General features: G+C 43.6%; 2 long non-coding RNA genes across 9 annotated transcripts in view; one reads left to right on the plus strand and one right to left on the minus strand.

Moving 5' to 3' along the window:
- The window catches only part of LOC103691527 (uncharacterized), a 621,145-nt gene that overhangs the window by 227,727 nt on the left and 381,011 nt on the right, over positions 1–12,407 (plus strand). The window lies entirely within an intron of this gene.
- LOC108349992 (uncharacterized) overlaps positions 1–12,407 on the minus strand; it is a 39,365-nt gene that overhangs the window by 24,966 nt on the left and 1,992 nt on the right. The window lies entirely within an intron of this gene.

The following is a 12,407-nucleotide window of genomic DNA, read 5'->3' on the forward strand; positions in this document are numbered from 1 at the left end:
GCTGAGAGAAGACCCTGGAAATGACACATTTTACACCTCTCAGCCGAGGCTCAGAGCTCAAAAGCACTTCACTCTGGTCCCTCTGGGACAGAGAATCTGTTTGCAGTGATCACTGGCAGTGTTGACAGAATGTTCGAAACCATCTGCTCAAGGGCAAGTGTTAACTCTATCACGTCCTAATATTTTAAGCCCACTGATCCCCGGGCCCAGGAGACCTCCCGATGGAACTCTCTTTGGGCTGCATGTCAGCTTGCTGTCAGTTATTATCCCACTGCAGCAAGGCCTGATGTACCAGCCAAGGCTCAGCGAGGAGAGGGCTGTGATGAGAAGGGTCGCAGCTGGCTGTGCCAGACAGGTCCTGTCAGCTGCAATACAGCCGAGGCCGCCTGAGGCATGCAAGAGCTCTTCTGCAACATATATGCTTCTGCCTTAAAGTTCACTTTTATAAACAGGCTTCTTCCCTTGTTGGTAGAAGGCATGGATTATTAATGTGGGTTTGTATGCATGTGTGCATTTCTGCTGTGCACACAGAAGTACATACAGATGTGCCTATAGATGTAGGTCACCAGACTCTGCCAGAACTACTTCATAAAACAGAATTCAGCACACAGGTTTTCTGGTGTATTGCTCTCTCACTATGATAGCCCAGTGATAAGCTGTTTAATTATTTGCACCATTCACTTATTTTTTATACGTATCACTAGCACAGTTGACATGTAGTATCTCAGAATTAAAACCTTTTAGAACAATTAGGGAGGGTGTGCAATCAACAGTGAAAATATTAGAAAGCCCAACTTTGTGTTTTCCGAGGAAGCCATTTAAAACTTCCTGATGTGTCCCAGTGACTGGGAATGAAGCATGTAGAGGGACCCCTCCCTGAGAGTGTCTCAGGCTCTCATGTGTGTCAGATACTTCAGTGAGACAGATGCTATTGGCCAGAATGGTTTCTGGAGCACTGAAGGAGCTATTGAGGAGAAACCCAGCACTGAGGAACAAACTCTCAGTTACAAGCCCCAGATTTTATAGGAGGCTTCGGGAGAATTGGTCCTATGTCTGCTTCTCTGCTGGGCTATTCTAGGTGTGTAGCAGGTAAAGCATGAACAGAGAGTGGGCATGGGCTCTATCCTAGCACCGAATTAATAGGCTTATGTCCCAGATAGAACTGAGAGCAACTGAGTGAGTCCACAGGCATGAAGTGGGTGCCACATCATACCAAATACTCATGACACATCGTATTACTAAACTGTGTCAGGCCCCTTCCATAGTTCCCACTGTTATTACAAACCCCACAGGGTAAAGACACCAAGGCTTAGAAATGTATAGGCTTTCTCAAAGCCACAAAGCTAGGAAGTGTGGGAGCTTGAGCCACCACCTACACAGAAGACTCAGAACTCACTCATTCAGCTCTGCCGACTCAGTGCCAAAGGAGCCATTAGCACTAACCCAACTGTAGGTCACAGAGCAGAGCAGTGGAATTGTGTCTTCAAGTAGACTGCCCCACCCCCCGAGATGGTCCCTTTTCACTTACTGGTCAGGCATTTATTATGTCCAAGTCCAGAAGGAATTTGGAGATTGAACTTGGGGCGGAGAGCGGCTCTGCATTGCTCACATGTGCATGATTGATTTTCGTGGAAACTGGGAGAATGTGAAAGTGCACCATCTGTGGAAAATGCACAAGTGGCCACTTCTGAATGCTCTTTTGAGTGTGCTCTGTGTGTGCACTGTGTGTGCATGCATGCATGTGCACATGTGCAAGAGAAAGTGCACTGTGTGCATGTGTTTGTGTGTGTTCTGTGTATGAGAGTGCACTGTGTGTGTGAGCACATGTCAGAGACAGAGAATGCACTGTGTGTGTGAATAGAGAGTGCACCTTATGTATATGTGAGAGAGCTCACTTTGTGTGTGTGTGTGTGTGTGTGTGTGTGTGTGTGTGTGTGTGTGTGTTACTCTATGCTCTGAATTCCCAGCAGAGGCTGCCATGTTACATCATCATGTGGTGGAAGTTCTGAAGTCTTTCAAAGAGAAGGCAAAGTGCTCTCTTGGAGAAGATGGGGAATGAAGCTTGCCCTGTTTAACACTGAAGACGTGGATGTCAAGCATCTCACCCGGCAGACAGCAGAAAGTGTTCCATTTTTTTTTCCTTTTTTTTTTTTCCGGAGCTGGGGACCGAACCCAGGGCCTTGCGCTTGCTAGGCAAGTGCTCTACCGCTGAGCTAAATCCCTGACCCAAGTGTTCCATTTTAACAGCTTCTTCTAAAGATTGCTTTCCAAACATCTTGGTTTTCCAATCTGGCTCCTTCCTTGTCTCAGTGATGATGTTAATCCCTGCCATCCAGATGACATTGTATGTTGTTGCTCCGTGTCCAGTATTTCCTATTTTAACTCACATTGTGGTCTGTGCCTTTTTGTGTGTCTGACCATGAAGGAGAGATAGACAGAAATCAGAGACTAAGACTGGTCTAATAACACATAGACATGCAAATAGACTTATGAATCCAAGTCCTGGTGACCAAAAGCTCCTAAGCTCTCTGGACCTCTACTGTCAGGTCCAGGAAGGTCCAGAACTTCGGTTTCTACCTAGAGAGAAGCAGCCCATTCTCAGAGTCACTGAAGACCAAGGTAACATGGAGGACATATCAATGTGTTATCCAGAACATCTGACACGTGCAGCAATTGTAAACTCCCATTCTGGTTTCCGCCCTTCCTCCTGTTTACTTATTTACTATCTGTAAGGGAGGGTGATATTCTTACCCTTGGGCTACATGCAAAAAGAGTGGAGAACAATGGCATCTCCTCTGAAAATTACTTGGACAAAGACTTCCTTAATCACCACTATGTATTGTATTTATTTAGATGCATGTGATCTTCTTGTTTGTGTTACTTAATCTGAGGTCACCAAAAGTTCCTAGATTACAGTATAGAGGTATGGGACCAGTGAAAACGAGTAAAGGTACTTGTTGAGTTCGATCCCCATAAACCACGTAAAGGTGGAAAGAGTTCTGACTTGGCAAGTCGTCCTCTGATTTCCACATATATTCTGTGTCGTGGTATGCATTCTTCCCCATGCACATAAATAAATAAATAAGTGAGAAAAGATTATTAAAATGAATAGGGTATCATGACTGTTTGCTACTTAAATATTTCTATAGGTGAGGTCTTTAACCTGTGCTTGTGCATTGGAGGCTGGCACTTCAAGTGCCCCTGTACTACGTGGAGCAGGAGCTATAACACCCTCCTGCTCACACGCTCCCTTTAATCTCTCCAAATACTTGCTTGGTGGGCAAAGTGGGTCTCTGTCCCAGGTGCTGAAAGGATGGACCAACACTACCCATAATCAATCGTTTTAGTGTACACTCACGCACAGTTAGTGACTGTCCTGAAGTCTATGTTTCATGTCTTAGGAAGGAATTTGTAAAAACAACAACAACAAAAACAAAAAGCCCCACTCCCTAAAAATCCATTATTAAAATTAAAGAAGAAGTAAACACCGAACGCCCATTAATTGCCCATAGACTGCATAGCTACATGGATGCAAGGGACTATTGTTATCTGGATTTTCAGGTTCTTCTCTGGAGTAAAGTGCAGCTCCTCAGGTGTGCTTTTGTTCTTCCCTTAGCTGTAACTTTGTTTTATGAACAGTGACTTCTAAAAGTTCAGGAAACTTGGCTCTCTCACACAAAGGTCTTCAGGAATGTTGAGTTACTATTATTTCTTACTTGGGACATTCGAGTTAGCTAGGAACCATCTTTCCTGGCCTTAGATGGCAGGAAGACAGAGGTGGTACTCATGTGTGAGGTGTGGAGCAAAAGGAGAGCAAGTCCTGGCACTCAGGAGGAGTCCTGGGTACTACTTACACATCTCTGGACATGGTTTACCTGTGGAGAGAAGACTCTAGTCGGGAGAGAAAGCTGGCAGGGATATGTATCTTGGGTTGGCCTAAACACACTGGTCATGACTGTCAGGATGGATGAGTGGGATTGAAAGGTGCCTTCTGATTTTCCGAGGGCTGTGATGGAGAAGAGGAAGCCACTTAAGTTCCCCTTGGGGGTATTTAGGTGGGCTGCAAGCTGTGGGTGTCTCTAAGTAAGTCTTGTCTCTTGCTTTCGCCTTGCTGAGCACCTTCTGAGTGTGGCTCCGTCTGGCCAGCTGCTTCTGTGAACTCTCCTCTGTCATGTCCCGTCCCCCATGGCTGCTCAAACGTGATCCCCCTGAGCTCTCTTCCTCTCCAGCTGCATCTGTGCGCCTCCCCTGCTGATCCATCCACTTCCTCAGCTCAGGGACAGCGCGAGGAAATGATTCCAGCAGCTAAACAGCTTTTATGCAGAGAGAATATTTAAATATTCCCAGTTTGCATGATTCGCCTCACCTCACACTATGATCAGAGGTTAATGGAGACAGTTTGGGCCTTCTGTTAGTTAGAGACTGGAAGACTTTCAGAAAAGAAGGACAAGCTCTTTTGACACCCTCCCCCAATATGAATTTTCATACAGACGAACGCTTTATTCTCCAGATTCATCTTCAGAGGTGGCCACCCCAGGTTCTAGCTTGCCTTGACTCAGGCTTCAGCCAGGCTAAGAGCTGGTTTGACAATTATTACCTCTACTGGATAGAATTTTATAATGGGCATTATGTTCTCTGTGTTTATATCACTAAAAATATTTTTGCTATGTCGATGGTATTTCATAGTGCTTAATGGCTACTTTGCTTTTGGGGGAACATTAATGTACATGTAAGGCATGAAACACTGTGAAATGACCTGCCAGGCAGGCTCGTCCACAGGATGGCCGCAATTGTACAGTCCCTAAACCATGCATAACACCAGGCAAGCATTAATTTACATATGTGTTTATATGTCTATTATATACATATGCTTACACACATTTACTGTAATTGACCGTAAGTCCCCTTGTTCCTCAATGTCTCCTCTTCTCATTCTCCTTCCCTTCCCTGCTTTCTTCTTCTCTTTCCTTTTTTTAAAAAAGCCCTTCTTTTCTCTCTTCCGCCCCTCCCAAACCTTTAATTTTTTCTCATTCTCACAAATGCTGAAAGGTATTGAGGAGACTATATCATATTTATTTTTTATCCCTTTGAAATACTTTATTATGATATAATCTCCTTTGATAGATTTCACAGGCTGCACATCAGTGGTCTAACTTTCTTCGAGGTAACACACGTCTTACATGTGTCAGGTCCTACAGATTCCGGGCATTGCTCAGCCTTTGTAATTTTATTTATTTTTGCACGTTCTAGAAGTTCTTACTAAACATATAAGTAGTGTGTTTTTGTAGCACTTTTGTTCAACCAGCAAGGCTGTAATTTTTTCATTTGATAATCGTCGTCTACAAACTACCCATATACCACTTATTCTATAGACTCTGAGCAATCATATAAGCTATTCTTTGCAACACAGTAGATATTTGAAGCAGTAACTCAAGCAGTGTATGTTAACTGAGTGACTATTTTTGTTCTCAGTATTTTTCTGAAAATATGGGGGAACATAAGAATCCAAAGTCAAATGGCATGGTTTCTGAATTCAAGGAGGTTCACTAAGTTTGTCTAATAAGCAAGTAACTGGTGTGTAGAAAGTGTGTGTCATAATGTAGCAGACATAGAATTGGGAATGTGTGTAAGGCTACACGATGTCACATCAAATGGGGATGATTAACCAGAAGGAGGCAAGGAGAGCTGATATCATGGATGAGCCTTTATCAGTCCCTTCTTTTCTTTCCAGTTCTCTTGAAACTATTCTCTTAGACCGTTCACCAAAGTGTGGCTTTGGTGTCTTTTAACACCATCAACTTTGGCATGCCATGGTATACAGTCTCATTTACATGGTTGAGTTTGCACCAAGGAAAGGAGATTTACAGAGCTTAAGGCAACTAAAATAGAACACAGTTAGCGTGACTAGAGAGTCCAATAGTGAATTCACACTGTCTTTGAAGTTAACCTCTTGTCCTGCCCACCACAGCACTTACATGCTTCTTGCGGGAACTCTTCGGAATAGCCTCATGGGAAGGTGTCCCAGACCAAAGATAGAATTTTGAAATAATTCATCTCTTCCTTCTGCATTATTGTGGGGAGCAATGGTAGCAATACAGAAGAGTCTTAGATTTGAGAAGCAAAGTTTTGCTGGGTCTGTCTTCTGCTGGTTTAGACAGGTTCGGACAGTTTGCTTCTGGACTTTTCATAAGCTTTTAATCACTACTTCAGTATTCGGCTGCTTGGTTGGTCTTAGCATTCCTTAGGAAATGCCTCATGTTCCTACTTCCTCCATCTTCCTTCTTAAATGTGATTGTGTTTGCTCATGAGCTTCTTGGAGAACAGGATTCTGTTCTACTCATCTTTGTATTCATACGTGTATAAGACCTGGTTGGCACCTGATAGGCTCACAACAAACATTTACCTGTGAATGACGCAAGCCCTTCCTGTCTTTGGGATTACCCAAAGTATCACAAGACACCACCGAGCTCCGTCCCTGCCCAGTCCTACACTCTACAAGACAGTGGCTGTCGCTGGGTGTCAGGATGTCCACCAGGGGGCGCTGTCTTGTAAGAGGCTCTTCAGTTTTTTTTCAATACCAAGATAGATGCCTGAACTTCATCATCCACTCCCAGCCTCAAGTTCTTAATGGAGACCGCTAATATATAATAATTATAGGAAACTGTGATTAAAGGATAACTGTAGCGAGATTGGATTTAAGTTAGGACATATCACTCCAGATAACAAATTCAGATATGATAGTGAAAAGCAAATCCTGAAGAATAGCGCTCAGATGTGTCAGGTTGACTCCCCCATGCTTCCTTTTTCTCTATTTTCTGATGGCAAGAATGGGAAGAAATAAAGCTTTTATTCAGTCTTAAAAGTCTCACCTCTGCACTTTCAAACTAAAAGCCTAAAATGTAACCACGGAAGTTACAGGCTGAACACATTCTATCCCAAGTCCAAAGGGAACTGTAGTGGGAATTTGTTTTGAAAGTGGCAACGGTATACACCCTGATTTGTGTGTGTGTGCGTGATTGTGAGTGTGAGAGTGTGCGTGTGCATGTGTGTGTGTGTGTGTGTGTGTGTGTGAAGGGTGTTGCATGGGTCCGTGTTTGTGTGGTCTGTGCATGTCTGTTTGCAAGGGTGGAGACCAGAGTTTGATGAATGAATGTTGAGTGTCTTTCTTTAGCACACTCTACCTAATTTTTGAGGCAGAATCTCTCATTGAACCTAGACTGAGAAGCCAGAACCAATTGGTCTAGATTGGCTCTCAAGACTCTCGGGTCTCCTTGTTTTCTGCCCTGGGATCACAGGTGCGCATTGCTGTGCCTTGGCCTTTTGTGTGAGTGTTTGGGATCTGAACTCATGCTCTCATACCTGCAAGGCACCATCACCTCACAGACTTTGCCGTCTCAACAACCCTGATACTAGTTCTGAAAGCTACAAAAGCTACCTCATACGATGTTCCTTTTTCCTTCATCTTTTTTAGTCTCTGGACTATCTTCAGGCAGAAGTAAATGATTCCCTGAGTTCTAGCGTCAAAAGATTCAAATTTGCAAATGTCCTCAAACTACATGCCAGTCAATACAGGGGCTACACATGAAGGCAAAGCTGTCCCCATGGTCTGGGACCTTCCAAATGCAAACCACAGCAGGTTTCCCGGGATGCTGCCAAACAAGAGGCCAGCACAGAGGGCACAGAGGGCCTAGTATGATAGAAAGTTGGGTCTCAGTAGACCTCAACTACAGTGAACAAACAGAGTATAAATAAGGACCCTCAGAGACTCCTTGCCAGAATCCTTGTGGCAATCTGTTAGTAAACTCGATTTCACATTATGCTTAAAGATTTTCTTTTAAGTGGGCTTTTTTTTTGTGGCAGGCTTCAGAGTCATCTGTGAAGTGTTTAATTAAGCTCAGTCTGATTAAAAATGTAGCTTAAATATCTGTTGATTTTGTGGCAAGCTGTGGATGTTAATTGTCTTGATTGGTTTTATTTTCTATTCCCAGGACAACAGGGTCTTACATGCATCACTGTGGTAAAGGAAGGGAGCAAAAGCATAATTTTCATAAAGAAACATGTATTTCCCAAGTTAGCCAGATGGTAAAAGACCACATCCGTGAGACACGGTGAGTCTGAAGGAGAAAACCGGGAAAGAAGCCCAAGACTTTTCCCCCACTACAAACTTACATGTAGACATTTGTGACCAGGATTGGATACGCCAGAATTTGGGCTCTAGAGCCCATCTATCTGACTTCTTACATAGCAACCCCAGCATTTATGTATCTGTTAAAGTCACCACTTAAACATTCTCTTTCATTCTCTCGAGGGCTTTAAAACTTTCAGCGAGGGGAGACACATTTTTCTTCACCTGTCTGATGTGGCAGATTATTTACGGTGCCAACGTGTTGACACAGTATAAACTGTAAAAAATGAGGCCTAATAAGGTTAATTGTCATTTGAACCTGCCTCTGTGGGCTGCAATCTGCAGGCTTTGATTGCTTCTCTGGGAGAAACTCTGCCCAGATGGCGAAGTCCTCCAGGCCCTGACCCACAAGAGGCCTGGGGAGATGGGGAACAAGGTGCTTCTCACAGACTAATTAATTTACGACTGTAGCACCTGTTCCAGAATAGATAGGGCTGGAAGGGAGCGCAGTCCCTGGGCACGGGCGGGCGAGCTCACGGGTAAATGGATTTCAGCTGATTGTATTAAGCCAAGGCTTTGATCATCGAAAGGCGTTAAAATGGAAATATGCCCCCCCCTCGCTGTTGGCTTCCACGAGTGTGGTTTGTATTATTATTATAAATGTTGGCAGGGGAAAAGACTGTTTTTGATTACAGCATATCCCACTTAAAAATGCACAGTGTATTGGTCCATTTCTTTTTCGCAGCCCAGAATGTGTGTTGTCATTACGTCGCACCTTTTAAACAATTCTGCTTTCTTGTTTCCATTTTTATTCCAGCCAAATTACTGGCTGGAAATCAGACCCCAGCGCAGATTCCTTTTAGCTGGAACATTTTATTACGCACTCACACCTTTAATTCGATGTGTGTAATTAGGCTTTAATCAGCTGAACACTATTTGCGGGTTGGGGGGGATATCAGACACTTCTTTAAATGGGATTCTGGTGAAGTCTCGCTAGTAAGCTTCGGGGGCTAGTGAGCTACGAGAATCAATCTCGTGTAAACAAGGCTGGGTAGTAAATGGATTTACAGTGTGAGTCTTTCTGCACTGTTTCACTTTATTGCCCCCCTGATTCCCAAAAGGATTAGAGGTAATTTTTTTTTCATTCCTTTAGATGCCATAAAACTGTTTCCCTTTCCAAATTAACACTATGATCTCTCGGGTCATGTGTTTGGCAAGCATGAGGAATTTATAAGACCACACGCTCTGTGCTAGCAGCAATGGTGATAAGGGTGCCGTGCCCTGGTTGTCAGGGCCTCACAACGGTGGCTTTCACTGACCAAGTTTTTGAAAGGTTAGGGTATGGAAAACAAAACGATTCTTGATCGTTCAGGACACAGGCAGCCCAATGCTAATGTGATCTGAAGCGTTGTTTTTTTTTTTTTTTAATTTTTTTGTTGAGTGTCTACTTGCAGCACTTCTCAACCTGTGTGTGGGTCGTGACCCTTTTGGGGGTGGGGGCAGAATGTCAAATGACCTTTTCCCTGGGGTCATATTTCAGATATTTACATTACTACTCATAACACTAGCCCTATTACAGTTATGAAGGAGAAACAAAAACGATCTTGTGGTCGGGGGTCACCACAACATGAGGAACTGTATTGAAGGGGTGCGACATTAGGAAGGTTGAGAACCACCGCTCTAGAGTCTACTGTACTGGGGACAGATGGCTTGGTTCCTTCTCTTTAAGGGTGGCATTGCACAAGAGCGAGTTCAACAAGCCCAGGACAGGATCCTAAGTGTGTCTGTCTCTCTGCCGTCACAGTCCTTGAAATGATCATTCGGGGAAGGAAATGGAAAATTGCATGCCTGCTCCTCTTTTCTCCCCCAAAACTCTAAAAGCATTTTAATTTAAAATAAAATTTGGCTTTAGCCAATTTGTTTCATAAGCATTCTTTGTTATACACACACACACACACACACACACACACACACACACACACACACGGCCCAAAATTTTCAGAGTGAAATAATTTACTGTTTCCACTCCCAACTCGGCCTCGCTGGCAACCTCTGAGAGATTTTAGTGCCCACTATGGACTAAAGGATGCTCAGGTACTCCTGGGATCTGTCCCTGTAAATGGAACATGTGTTGCCATCTCTGGGTCAAGAAAGCAAATGCACCTGCTTTAATCCTCCTGGAGGTGAATCACTAGACCCTGGGTTTTTCACTGAGGACGATGAGAAATTCTGCTGAGCTGCGCCCTAAACCTAATGCGAGATGCGAGTATTTCCGTACAGCTCAGCTTGTTTCGCTCACAGCTAAGTCAAATGTTGTCATATTATTTTTTTACTCACATTTCTTTAGCTATCAGATATGAGATTATTTTCAAATGACTAAAAATCCCTCCATTTTTGTTCCATTCGAACAGTAAGTCCTTTACTGGTCATCGTGCTGTTCTGAGAGTCTAAGAGCCGTGGACGGTATGAGGGAAGCCGCCTCTGTCTGCCAGGCACAGTCCTGGTCCTTTAATGTGGTTCCTTCACACCAGCCTCCCTCAGACCTCACCTCCATGCCTTCCCTTTATCACTGGCAGTCTGAATTCAGGGTCGCTTTATTCCTGGAAACCAGAAATGACAGTGTTGTTCAGAAAGGGGTTAGTGTTGGCTGTTCTGTAACTTTGAACGAAGCAGGAGAGGGGGAAAAATGGGACACAATTAAAGAGAGTACAGGGACTCTGGAGACTTGATAAGTGGGATTTTCTAATGATCAGACCGTGGAAGGAAAATAATATTTATATTTTTCAAAGCCAATTTTACCCTACCCTAGCCTCGTGCTTTTTCTTTTGACATTATTATAGGTATTTGCGTTAGAATAAAAATGTTCTTCCTGTTTTCTGCATTTTAAACATCACGACTTGTGGCCATCAACAGAAGAGATTGTGTGAGTCGGTGTTCATCACTGTGGCCTTGATGCTGGGCAAAGTTTGTTAAGTGACTCCACTCTGACTCATGCCTTTCAGTTCATGGCTGCAGTTAAGTTCAGCCTAAAGATGACAAATCAGGGGTTAGTGACCCCTTGCAGCTTTTAGGGTTTAGACAAGAGTGGCATTGTGTCAGGATAAAACGCATCAGTCACGCTCCCAAATCTCCACATTACTGTGATCTTCAGAATCATCGGGAAATATCATGGGCTCTGGAATCTGGCAGCAAAGCAGGTAAACTTTGCCTGTCTCCTGCCTCGTGACCACACATCGGTTAAGTCTGTGTCTCTGAGAGAGGACATGAGACAACCCAGCTCCAGGAAAAACATGGCTCATGAATATGTGTGCCACAGGACAACCTTTCAAGTTGTGGTATTTTGATCGTAGCTCACTCACTGAAGAGGGCTTATTCAACACTATTCAAACTGCCCTGGGCTTCATTTAAATTATGTTCAACTCACATGTGCTCAATATGTTGACACCCTCACTAAGCCAGTTTCTGTATTTCTAGAGAAATTTACATGGGGCCTGCCTCTCTAGGATACTTATCTGGTCCTCATTTCTAGTTAGAATGTCTGGCTTTACAGCAGTAGTGGGCGTCAGCCCTGCTAACTGGCCTCTCACACGTCTCACTAAACCAAGTGGATATCAGCCAGTCTCCTGGTCCTCAGGCTCCATAACATTCGTGTTTGCCCATGCTGTTCCCTCTGTTTGAAATGCTATTCCTATCTTGACTGCTCGTGTGGGAATATATACATCTCTCCTTATCTGTCAAGGAAATTGGGAGCCTAGAGTTTTATCCTCAGCCATTTCTGCCGATGAGCAAGAACAATGAGAAGGAACACTGTTAAATTGGGTGTGACGGTGCGGGATTATACAGGAGGCAAGCGTGTTTATTTATTAGTTTTAAATGAATGACTTTCCATCACTTCAGTCAACATTTCTGATAGGAATATTTTATGTGGAACGATTGCCATTGTGTTGGTTGGTTTTGCAAATCAAAACCTATTTGCAAAACACCATCAGGCCAATATATCTTATCACAGTGTTTGCATTACCTCAGGTCTTACAAATTAGTTATTGTGACTGCAGTTCCCTATTAACGTGGACTGACTGATTAATTTATGTACCTTGTGAGAATTCATATAGCCAAGTACCAGTGTTCCATGACTAAGTATGAAGACATGGATTCTTGGTTTTCAAACACAACCCTAATGTGCTTCTTCCTACACCCTGGGTTCTCTTATGGCCACAGATGTACCTAATACAATCGGTTCTAAAATAACCTCTTGGGGAACGATGTGTTAGTAACATTTTAC

Source organism: Rattus norvegicus, chromosome 2, assembly GCF_036323735.1.
Source record: "Rattus norvegicus strain BN/NHsdMcwi chromosome 2, GRCr8, whole genome shotgun sequence".
NCBI lineage: Eukaryota > Metazoa > Chordata > Mammalia > Rodentia > Muridae > Rattus > Rattus norvegicus.